Source organism: Equus caballus, chromosome 22 (assembly GCF_041296265.1).
Source record: "Equus caballus isolate H_3958 breed thoroughbred chromosome 22, TB-T2T, whole genome shotgun sequence".
NCBI classification, from domain to species: Eukaryota; Metazoa; Chordata; class Mammalia; order Perissodactyla; family Equidae; genus Equus; species Equus caballus.
This window is the reverse complement of record NC_091705.1, coordinates 48550583-48563072: the sequence shown is the minus strand read 5'-3', so window position 1 is coordinate 48563072 and position 12490 is coordinate 48550583. Positions and strand designations below refer to the sequence as shown.

General features: G+C 51.3%; 1 protein-coding gene across 1 annotated transcript in view; it reads right to left on the bottom strand.

Moving 5' to 3' along the window:
• Positions 1-12490, bottom strand: part of CDH4 (cadherin 4) — a 597550-nt gene that overhangs the window by 423548 nt on the left and 161512 nt on the right. The gene's annotated exons all lie outside the window — the stretch shown is intronic.

Sequence of the window (12490 nt, the reverse complement as noted above, 5' to 3'; positions counted from 1 at the left end):
GGATTTCCCCATGGCTGCCACCTCCATCACATCATTGCTACTGCCATTGTCACCACCACCTCCATCATCACCACCATCACCATCAGTGCCATCTCCATCATCCCTACCACCATCATCATCTTCACCACCACTGTCATCATCTTCATCACCACCACCATCATCACTGCCATCTCCATCACCACCACCATTATCACCATCACCACGACCAACAGCACTACCATCATCATCACCACCATCACCATCACTGCTACTTTCAACATCACATCACCGCCACCACCAAATTTTGGCCGTTTGGCCACTCAACTTTCTCAGACTGGTTCTATATCCTGCCAATGTCTCTGGCTCTCTCTCCCCTGGTGTTACCTTTAACAGAGTTCTGTGAAGGAGGATAAAACAAGCCACCCTTCACTCCAGGGATGGCACAGGGAGAAGTGAAGCTCCAGGGAGCAGAGACACTAATTGGAGATGTTGTCATCTCCAGGGTATGCGGAGAAGCCAGTGGCTGCAGCCACGCGGCAGATGTTGGTGACAACTAATTGTTTCCAGAAGGGCCTGTGCGGTTATTACAACACAGCGGCTGGTCTGTGAACGCCATGTAGGTCTTCATTGTTCTCAAATGACTGTTTCGGCAGAGACAGTAAACATAGGTTCGCTCTCTTTTAAGGAAAATTCGCGCTCTGAAAGGAGAGCTCTGGTACAAAGCGCCTCTTGCCAGTCAGTAATTTTCTGACAAATTAAAACACCGATTTTTCTTTGTGCGGCGAGTTCCCATTTATTGCCTCATTGTGAAGCCAGGCTTCTCGTTTTCGTGTGTTAACTCGCTCAACCCCAGGAGAAGTTTTCCTATTATTCTCAGAAGCGTCACTGCCTTTATAGAACAACTGTGTCTTCACATAAGTATATATAATCACACTAATGATACATCCAACATACAGGGCACACTCTGCTCCAAAGACGCCTGGAGAAACTTGCTCACAGAGCGCATCTCTGGAGCTGCCTCCCCCAGGCTCCTGTCTTCTGTAGGTGCATGAGCTCTTTGTGCATCCATTTTGTTCAAGGCGGTCTTTAGTGTTCTGAAGATCGATTAATTCACATGACAATGGCTATAAAAAATAACATAGCTGATCCTCTTCAGCAGAGCTTTTCAACCCCAGCACTTTTAACAACCCTCCTGGACCATTCTGGGGCCCGTCCTCTGCATGCAGGATGTTTAGCAGCGTCCCTGGTCTCTACCCTCTAGGCCAGCAGCACACTCTCCCAAGTCGTGACAACCAAAAATGCTCCCGGGATTTGCTCAATGATCCCTGGGGGCAAAATCAGCAGTTGAGAACCACTTACCTACAGCAGAACCTCAGATTCTTACATAACTTATTGTTCCACAACAGCCAAATGAGCATGTTCACCCACCAAGTTACCAGCACGTTCTTAGGAGTGGGGAAGTCAGTTCTGCCTAAACACCAGAGATGGTGAACTCACCATTTGTGATGGGCAGCAGGCTCCTGAGGGGTTTTAGGCACAGTGATATTTAAGAGACATCCACCCATCCATCCATCTAACTGTCCATCCATCTCCATCCATCCACTCATCTGTCCATCTGTCCGGCCACCCATCCATCCATCCACCCAGTCATCTATCTATTCCTCTACTCACTAATCATCCATTCATCCTCACACCCATTGACCAATCCATCCATCCATCCATCCACCCATCCATCCATCCATGTTTTTTGGCCACTTCACACCTGCCAGGACCCATGTTGCAGATGTGAATGTAAGGACAAGATACAGGGTCCTTGAGGAACTCACAGTCAAGCATAGTGGGCTCTCATGGGCGTGGCATTACCCCAAGGGGCAGTTTTGGAAATATGGGAGGTACATCTTGGTTATCACAAAGTCTGGGTACCATTAACATCTTATGGACAAGGGCCAGGGATGCCAAGGCATCCTGAAAAGCCTAACTTCCATGTGTGTACACCTCACATGGTCCACTGGCTCGTCCTGTAAGTTCAGAATTATTTGAGCACAAATCTTAATTTTGTTTTACATATAAACATCACCTGGTTTTTGAAGGATTTTAATCCACAATGGATTTTTCAGGAGTGAAATTGCCATACAAACAGAAAGAAGGCTGTCCTTTGTGTTGCTCAGAACTTTCCAAGAATTCGTCACCATTTCAGAGAGTCTCTCTACTGCCAGGCACGCTGACTGGAGGCACTTAAGTCAACAATCGAACCTGTGTCCATCAGCGCTTGTGGTTGTCGCCTTCCTAGAGGTCCCAGGGACAAGCCACAGGCCCCCTGCCAGGGCTTCTAGAGAAGTCCTGTCTGAGCATTTACATATTGAAAATCCCCGTGCTTTTGTAAATGCTTTCTTTCTCATCTTCCTTTATATTTCAGGGACACTATAGATTTTTTTTTTTTTAAGTGTTCGCCGATAAAGATGGAACAATCCAGGATCTTGATTGTGGTGGTTAAACGAATCTACACATAAGATAAAATTACATAGAACTTTCTGGGGTGATGAAAATGTTCTAAAATTAGATAGTGGTGATGGTGGCATAGCTCTGAGCAAACTAAAAACCACTGAATTGCGTTAAAGAGTGAATTTTATGGTATGTGAATTATTTCTCAATAAAGCTGTTAAAACAAACACTTCCATGGTTCCCAGCTGCTCTCTCATTAAAGTCCAAGCTTCCTGCTCCGCTCACAGGCCTTTCTGATGCGGACCCTGCCACCCCAGCACGCTCCCGAGCCACTGCCCCCACTCACCTTAGGGACGTTGTTCAGGTTCCCCACCCTGCCACTGACCTTGGCCTCCAGGCCACCACACACACTGTTCCGGCACCTAAAACACCCCTCCCTCCACCTGCGCCCGGCCAACCCCTGCTCTCCCTCAGGGTCTTCACTAACACCTGCCACGTCCAGCCCAGGCGCCCCTCCTGTGTGCAGGTGGCATGCTCCCATCACAGTGTTCCCCCATTCCCTCTGCCAATCTTGATCATAAACTCCCCGCCCTTGATCATAAACTCCATGAGGACAGGAACTGCCCCCACCTTGGTCACCTTTAATCCCCAGTAGCCAGCACAGAGCCTGGAAGAAAGGGTACTCAGTGCATACCTATGGAGTGAATGTTAGTATGTATTTCTGATTGATGGCAGGAGGGCCCAGAGCCTCCTTAGAGGGTGATGTGGAAATTATTATAAGCTCAATGAAGAACAGACTGGTTGCAACAACTTATAGTAAACAAATTATCAAAAGTTTAAAAAATTGCATGGAATTACGTACACAAACGTGTGCGCACGCACACACACGTGCAGGTCACACTGGTGATCTGTGAGTCAGGCCTGTGCACTGTATCGTCACCATTTTACTGGCTGTGATGCTGTGCCATGAACAGGGTGTCACCACTGGGGGAAACTGCCTGAAGGGCAGATGCGACCTCTCTCGACACTGCTTTTTGCATCTTTCTGTGAATCGATGATAATTCCAAAATAGAGAATTTTAAAGGTGTCCGTCTGGGTGGGTTATACCACGTGTGAATTTCGTTTCAGGACAGAAAAGGGGTGTGGCAAACATTTACTCTCAAGAGGCTTTTCCTTGCAGGCAGAGCTGCACGGGCGCAGCAGACGAGGGCTCTCACACGGGCACAGCCCGCTCCCTCACTCTCTCTGTATTTGTCAAAAAGCCCTTGAGCACGTACCACACACGCCTGCCCTCACGGTGTCACAGTCTACACGTGAGAAAGATCACACAAGAAAAAAATCTGGCAAATGTGTCATGACGCGCTGGGATGAGGGCGATGAAGACAGACCCGCATCCTGTGCAGACGCAGCCAGCTGACTCAGGACCCACAACCCCGGAGAGAACGAGGGGCCCTCCCCACGGGGCGGCCCTCCATACCCCACAGCCGGCCGCCTGGTTCTTTTAAGCGTTCATCACATGAGAGTGTAACACCGTTTTCACCAAAAAAGATCCTTGCTCCCTGAGGACGGCCGGCCTCCTGCTCTCCTCCAGAGTGGCCGGCACACAGCTGTCGTTCACTAGATGCTCTCTCGTAAACGTTTGAATGAACAATGAGTGCTCTCACAGCCATGAGCAACGCGCGAGGAACTAGGGAAGGTCATGGAACCCTGGGGCCTGACGGTCCGCCGGTGGCCAGACAGGACAGTGAGGAAGGGCTGACCTGCAGGCCGCCCGGCTGGGGCTGGGGCTGGGGCTGGGGCGGGGCAGGGAGGGGTGGGGACGCTGGAGGAAAGGTGAGGGGCTGCAGGTAGGTCCAGCTTCTCTCGTGGAAAGGGTCTTTGTGGGGAAAAGACGGGAAAATCTATAATGTGCACTCTGAGCCCATCGCTGATGTGCATTCCCAATTATGGAAAATAACTGTCCCTAAACAGGACCAGGGCTGAAAGAGCCGCTGCCTCCGGTGCTCAGCACAGCACGTGGGACCCGGGGCACCCACCGCCCTCTGCCTCCCCTCCTTGTGGCATCAGGGCCAGGCAGGCCCAAGCAGAGACAGCCACTCCAGGCCTAGGACCATCCTCGGTGAGGGCAGAGGTGCTGTGGCCGGGGCTCCAGAGAGCTCGCTTTCTCTCACAACCAGACGTTTCCCGAAGTCTGAAGTCTTTAGTTAAAGAAGGGCCTTAAAATGCAGGTGCCCGGGCAGGAAATCATCACTGATTTACATTTGGTGGACGATTCTGAACGGTCTGATCCCCAGGGAGGGCAGGGTCCTGACGGGGCAGACGAAGAAGATGGGAAGCTGGGGCCCTGAACACATGCTCGGCCTGGACACGGGGCCACGGGCCAGGCTGCAGGCGAGGGTCTTTGGCCAGGGAGATGGATTCTTTTGTGCAGGGTAGCTGGCCTGTCTGTGGATGGAAACCACACACATGGCATCATTAGCCCCACGCTGTAAACACGTGACATGTCAGGTGAGTGTCAGGGGACAAGGAGCAGCCCACTCTGATGGACTTCTTGGTGTTTCAGGCTACAGCTCATAATCCCATTAAGAAAGATACGCTAAAGATTTGTTTTAAGTAAACAAAAACAAAGCTACAGCCTGCACCACTTTTTCGCCCAGGCGCTGTTTGCTACGGGTTGAGTGCTTCCCGGGACACAGTCCCACACAGACTCTATTCCACACTCACTCCTCTGCTCCCCATGAGCTAGGAAGCCAGTGCTATTAGCGTCCTCAGATCAGAGACAGGGCCCCGAGCAAGACTAGCACTTGCCCACGGCCTCTCGGTGAGCCAGGATGGGACCTGTTGAACCCAGACACCACAGTCTGACCCCTCTGCTGGGTGCTCTCCCCACCAGACCGGCATCTCCACAGTGAACTCTGAGTGCCTCCTTCATACACACGAGGATATATGATCCCCATCAACGCCACCGATGCACCTTGAAGGCTTCAACTTGACAGTTCTGAGAACTATAAATTGTTCCTGTTCCCAGATATCAAATGGTGACATTAAAATTACTTAATTTAATATCCTCAATATACTGTTTCTTCAGCTTTTTTTCTTCCTTTCAGATTTCTTATGGCTTATTATAAACTGGCGTAATTACTTCCCAGGAAGTTTGATTTTCATTTCTTCATTTGCTTCTTAATAAAACCTTTTTCTACACAGTTAGCTGGGGAGGAGACATCACGAGTCTAACTTTTAAGAAGTTGCAAATTATCTTAAATAGCAGCTGCGCTCTTCCTGAAGTGTGTCATTACAGGAGGTAGACCAGTCGGAACTCAGCGCTGTGGTGTGGATGGATGGGTGGGAAGAAAGGTAAGACAGAGAAGGAACGTCACCCATTTTTCTCTCTTTGTCATCCCCCATTCAACGTCTCCCTCATCTGCCAGCGGCTGCCTTCTCTAGGTTTCACCTCCTCAAGAGCTTATGCACCACGAGGCCTTTGCATGTATGAAAAGAATGCATCCTGAAGATTAATTGTGAAGAAAAAGAATCAAATAACATATTTCGTGCTTTCCTGGCCTTACTTCGATAGAAAATGTTGGAAAACTCTTCAGCAATCACAGAAATTTAATAACAAAACTCAAACAGTAAGCCCACCAGATAAGATGCTTCAACAACCATCTCTACCTTTGAAATTCATTAGCTAAGGCAATTTACCAAGCCTGCCCCAGAATGCGTTATTCACACAAGAAGAGCCGCACTTGATAAATATGGAAACCTTGACTATTCTGCAGGGTCTGAATGCTTTTACGTAAATTCCCACTAGGATTAGCAATCTTTTCAGAAATCAAACGACACACGTAAAGCTACTTAAGGTTGGCTTTTCTTCTCCATCAGGCAGTGTAAGGTAAACTCTAAATGAGGGACTGAGATCCATTACGGGCCAGCGGACTCAGACATCATCTCGAATAATTTTCTGACACATGAGATTAATTCCAAAGACGCCTGGAACTCGACATGTAAATCCCCCTGCCTGTTTTCGGGCCCAAACTGGGAGGATGAAATGCTATTATTTGATTACAACCTGAGCACAACAGATCAGCAGCCACAGAACTCGACAGTGGGGCCGGAGTGCGTGCCGGCTGACGCTCGTGATCAACAGAGAAACAAAGAAATGAAAGGACATGTACGACACGCCCAGCTCTCAGGGCCCAAGCGATTTTCTGAAGGACACAGAGTGAGTGTATGTCAGGCTGACAATCAAGTTTACATTTTATAAAGTGAAGTTAAGTGTTAGGCAATTATCTGGCTAGTTAATTTTCAAATGGTTTCTGCCTAAATCATCCAAGGGCCCATAAACGAGGGAGAGGCAGGAGGAGGGGTCTGAATTCCCTCCGAGTGGGAGCTGGGCAGACTCGGTTCTCTGGAAACAAACTAGAACGGGAGGTCAGTTTACCATGGGTGAGTCGAATGTCAAGGTGCACGTGGCCAGAAGGGTTTCATACTCAACAGCAGCTGTCCTGTTGATGGCTCCTGCTGGCTGGGCTGGGGCGGGGGTGCTCACTGTCACCACTGAGTGCCAGGGGCAGACCTGGCTTGGCAGGTGAAGGGGCGGCTCTGGGCCAGACCGTGCCTGTGGCTCGTCCTAGCTGCAGGATCTGGGCCAGCAGACTCCCCTCTCTCTGCCCCTCATTCTCCGTCTGCAGATGGGGGATGCGAATGCTGAGGCCTCATACGGCTGCCGCGCCGCCCGAGCACGGGGAATAGGACTGAGTAGATGGGAAAGCACTCTTTCCAGGTTAGTTCCCGCTATTTGCACTGAGGGAGCAGAACAACATCGCTCAGAGGGCTGCCGGCCCCCGTGCCTCTGCCTCAGCCCATCACAGGCCTGTGGGGCTGAGGGGCAGCTCCCCTTCACTTGCTATCCTCGCCACGTGCTTGGGGTGATCGGGTCCTGACAACCTCCCCGTCTCCTGCAGGCCTCAACCCCTATGCCTGAGGGCAGAGGCCAGGCAGGTGTGGGGAGGATGAGCAGCCGCGGAGCTGGGGCCTATAAGAACCCCAACGACACAGGCAGGACAAGTGGTGGGGATGCTGGGCCTCAGGGTGGGGGCCAGCAGGAAGCGGTGCTCACGCCCTCTCCAAGGGGCACCCACTCCTCAGCAGGGGCGTCTGCTATGTGAGAGCCCAGACCCCCTAAACTTCCACTTGGTGGGGGGAACCAGACGTTGACGTCAAGTCTCCTAGCTGTTAAAGGTGGGCGGCTCAGGCAGCCTGGCTCAGACCTGTGCCGAGGCCTAGCAGGCTCCTGCTCTGTCACCCACCTCCCCAGCCCATGTCCTTCACCTCCCACCTGTCACCTCACCTGTCCAGGGGGACAGGTGTAGGTAGAGGATGCACAGCTGTCCGTAAAGGTCTAGGCCAGGCATCGCCACCTCCACAGCCGCCCAGGCCCTGAGCCAACCTCCCAAGACTCTTTTCACGGCCTCTTGTCCCCAGACAGGGGAAGCCAGATCCCAGCCTCTCGCCTCATTGGCTACATGGACCCTGACCGAGTGGTTTAACTCTGAGCCTGTCTGTAACTCTGTCTGTGAGGGGGAAACGAGGTTTGTCTCAGTGCTGCTTTATAATAAATGTTACCAACAGCAGCAACGACACACAGTCTCTGGGCCGGGGGCTGCCTGCGCCCCTGCCTCACCCCAGCTCCCCAGCCTTGCTGCCCTCCTGCCAAGGCCAGGCCACTCTCAGCAGAGCGTCCCATCGGACTGCCAGAGGTTGGACTCAGAGGCCTTGAGCCCCGATGACAATCTCTGCCGAAGGGGCAGCAAAGAGCTGGGAGGGATGAAGGGGCCCAGCCCCCTAGCATGCCTGGGATGCCTGGACACCACCCTCCCACTCTCTCCCCACCCCCATAGAGCCCTCCTCTCTCCCACCTTCCAGATCCTTCCTCAGGGAGCCCCCAGCTGTAGTGGAAGTCCGCACAGCCTCTCAGGGCTCCAGGCGATCTTCCCTCTTCTCAACACACAGCTCAAGCCACGAAGCCCTGGCTTCTCCCTCTGGGCAAGCAGGATCCCCCTCAGAAAGCTGGAGAGAGAAACCCATCGCTGCAGCCTTGTCACAGATGCATCCTCTCGCAAACCTTTTAGCTCACCTGCGTTCTAGAAGTTACTATTACACCTGTTCTGCAGATCAGGAAAGAGATTACGCCGTTTGGCTCCTACAAAGTGGCCACACTGGGATTCACAGGCCAGTGTGTCTGGGGCAAAGAAGGTGGGTGTCTCCGACGTGACAAAGAGGCGCCCCCTCCACAGACAGCTCCCGCCCTGCACTGGCCTGCCTCCCAGGCAGGTGCTGGCACTGTCCCTTCCACAGCGCTGAGCACAGCACTCTCTCTACATGGAGGGATGCTCGCAAGTGTACAGAAGGAACACGAAAAGGCAGTGGGAGAGAGGGAAGGAGGAAGGCAGAGGGGGCTAGAAGGAGTCTCAGAAGGTGTGCCAGAGTCTCTTTACGCAGAACTCTGCCACCCTCGCTCTCCTCTGCCCATCCGGGCCCCTCCGTGGGGCTCGTCACCCTCTGTGGAATTTCTCCTAAATGGGCTGTGCTGGACTCAGTAGGAATCCGCGGTGTTCTGCAACGGTGAGCGCTCCTCAGGGGCTGAGTCCACAGCTCCAGGATTCCTCCAGAACTGCTGGGCGGCCCCTGCTGTCAGCACACTGGGGTGATGCTGGAGAGAACTCCGCTCCAGGGCCTCCAGCCTTGGGCCAGGAAGGAGGCAGTTACACCTGGGGAGTCGTCTAGAACGGAGGGAGGTGCTCCTGCCGCCCAGCGGCCACTGTTCAGAACAAGAGCATCCGAACGTCCTCCCATCAAAGCCACTCAGACCCCTGCTTGGTCTGGGACCATGATAACAGAATTGAGAAATTAACAGTAATAGAGGTAGACACACTCCAAACCGCATTTCCAAAATCGAAAGCATATTTCAATATAAAAGCAGCCTTTTGTGTCTGAAGTCTTCCTAATAAATCTTCTGTCCAGAATCAGCCCCAGGCTTCGTGGATAGAAATCACATTTCCAGAAGTTAGGGGTTGGTGTAAGCCACGTTGCATCCCTGCTCCCATTGCAGGGAAAAGTGCCTTAAATGAGCACCGAGGGCAGTTTAGGAGAAGACCCAGCCCTCGCTCCTCTGCAGGGGATGCGGGGGAGGGCGTGGCCCAGGCGTGGTTGGGGGGTGCGCCTCCTGTCTGGGTCTTGCTTAGCCTTCCCTGTTAGCACCATTTCCCTCCATCCCCAATGGCCCAGAAGCTTGCAGCTTGGGGTCCCACCAAGGCCCAGGCCTGGGGGATGACCCAGGAAGGGGGCTCAGAGGAGATGGCCTGACTCACAGACTAGGGTTTAACATTCACGCATGTGGCCCACAGAGGATCATTCAAGAAGACTTTCAAGAATCCACTAGGATAGTTTTTATCATAATGGCATCATTGTCAACACTGTAGAAGTGAGCACATCCTGATTTCTCCATCTGGATAAGGGTGCAGATGAGTCATAGGTGGGAAGACCAGCCCTGCTACAAACTGCCCACTCCCCCAAAACAAGACCTAAACAGCTCCTGCTGGAAGTGTTTTCCCTTTAATGGCAGGAAAATGAAAATAAAGCCTACTCAGAGCTGGTTATGGAAATCACCATACAAACTACCATGAAGTACTATGGAGCTGACCCAATTCTTAAAAACAGTGAAGAAAACTACGCAGAACATGGAAAACAACCACAGTACATGGTAAGGTGAGGGTAAATCAAAATTATTTGGTACAATTTCACTTCTGTAAGTTTAACAAAAAAGGCTAGAAAGGATATGTGCAGATCAAAATATCAACAGCGGTGATTTTGCGTTCTTAATTCTTATCCATTTTTATTACGGTTTCCTACCATCAACACACACTAATATTAAAATAATTTTTAGGATGTAATAAAAGTTGTTGAAATCCCTTCTTTCCCCCCTATTAGGAGACTGTGCAAAATTATCATTTCAGCCCGATGGGCTATACGTTCAGCTAAAAGACACCCCCCACGTCGCATGAGGTGGAGTGTGAGACCAAGTGCACGGATGGACGATGCTTATTAGCAGAGGGACTCGGGGAGCAGGCAGAGTAAAGACCAGCCCTCTGCAGAGCACGGGAGAAAACAGGAGGATTCAAGAACATGAAAATGAATGGCTTTAATTTCCCCTTTCCCTGGTCTCGGCCCGCCGTCTACACTGACCCTCGCTGCCAGGTCCTCTCCGCAGTGGAGATGGATGCGCCGAGCTGCAGGCCTCCAAAGACAGCCGTGGCTGGGGTTAAACACGCTGGCAGGGCTGGTGCTCGTGCCCTCAAGGCAGCAAAGATAAGCCAGGACGTCCCTGGCCCGGGGGCGGGCAGATGCACCCCAGTCCCCAGTCACTCCCCCGGAGGCTGAGCGTTAAGTGCCAGGAGTTAATGAGACCCAGGCTTTAAAAATGGTAGAGAAAAGCGTTGCACATTCAGGATCCGGCCACCCCCAACATGCCCGCCTGACCACATAATCAAGTCGCCGCAGCTGTGTCCCAGCGAAAATTTAAATGTCTCAGGGCCTTTCGATTTGCTTTTTTGTGTGTGCTGTTGTTATTATTATTATTGCTATTTCTCTATCACTAAACTCGAAGATTGGCCTAAAAAAAGACAGAACAGCCTTTTCAGAGTATCAGAAACAAAAGCTCGGATGTGCAGGTGCCTATTCGTACATTCATTATACACAACTGCACATCCACGCAAGGAGAAGTTCAGCATAACGAGGTTTAACCCAATTACAGTTTCGGAGGCTCGGTCTATTTAAGTCATTTCCTACCACCAGAGCCGCAACAATACAACGCATCAGCTCCTGCTCCCAGCCCAGCCAGCCGGGCGGGATCGGAGCCGTCTTTGTCCTTTGCAAGCACCCATTATCTTCCCACCAGAACACAATATGTGTTTATTTTACAAAACCCCCAACACAAATGGAAATAAAAGACCCATTATGGAGGAGATGAGAGGAACCTGCGACGTGATGTGCGCTGAACCGCGTTGCAGCAGCGCGAGCAGCCGACCGCGTTGAACTAGCCCCTTCCCAGGATTCTTTTCTCCATTAATTTCGACATTCTGCTCATAAAACATTCACATACTACTTCTCCGGTCTGGAATAGTGCAGGTTTGTTTAATAAAATCTCTCATGGAAATTTATAAAAGCACCTGCTTTACAGTCCGCAGAAGGTAAAACAAGGCACTGTGTGCCCGCGCCTCCTGGGACACAGAGGGACTGCGCGTGACCGTCTGTGTGGCCCTGGCTTCTCCCGAGCATGGACTGGGACAGGCCAGCACGGCCGGGGCCAAGCCGTTTTTAAGATCCTTTAGGTCTATTTCTACCTTGCTTGTGTTTGGAGATCAGTGCCCCTGGGAAGGGAAGGGAGATGGACATGGAGCTGATGACAGGAACCTGGTGAGGCCAGCGAGACCAAAAAAGTGAGTCTGCTCTTCCGTGTCAGCAAGACAAGGGAAGAAGAAAAACACAGGAAGAGGAAACTCGCAGGAAAACAGAAGGAGAGAATAAGAAGAATGGGAAGAAAGCGGGTTGGGAGAAAGGGAGGGCACACTGAAGTCACTGGACCACAAAGGGAAGGGACGGAAGTGCACGTGGGGAAAAGATAGACAGACGTGACGACAAAACACAGCAAACCTCTTTAAGTCAGAGAATACCGTGAATAAACCCGAAAGAGCAAAGACAGACAGGGGCAATGCCTGCAGTGGGTAGGACGGGCGAAAAGGTGCACAAAAGGATTCTCACAAATCAAAAAGGGAGAGAGAAGTATTTCAGTGGAAAAAAACAAGCAAACAAATCCAAAAAGATAACTAATTTGCAAAGAAAAAGCAAATGGTCAATACATTAGTGGCAAGAAAAGTTCAGCTTCAGTAATAATGACACATAAAAATGTAAGTAAGCAACCACAGGTTTTCCCCAAGTTGGCAGAAACGGATATATTATTAACATGTATGTGTAAACGCCCCACCCCCCCCTCCCCGGGGTTCAGGTGGGGCAG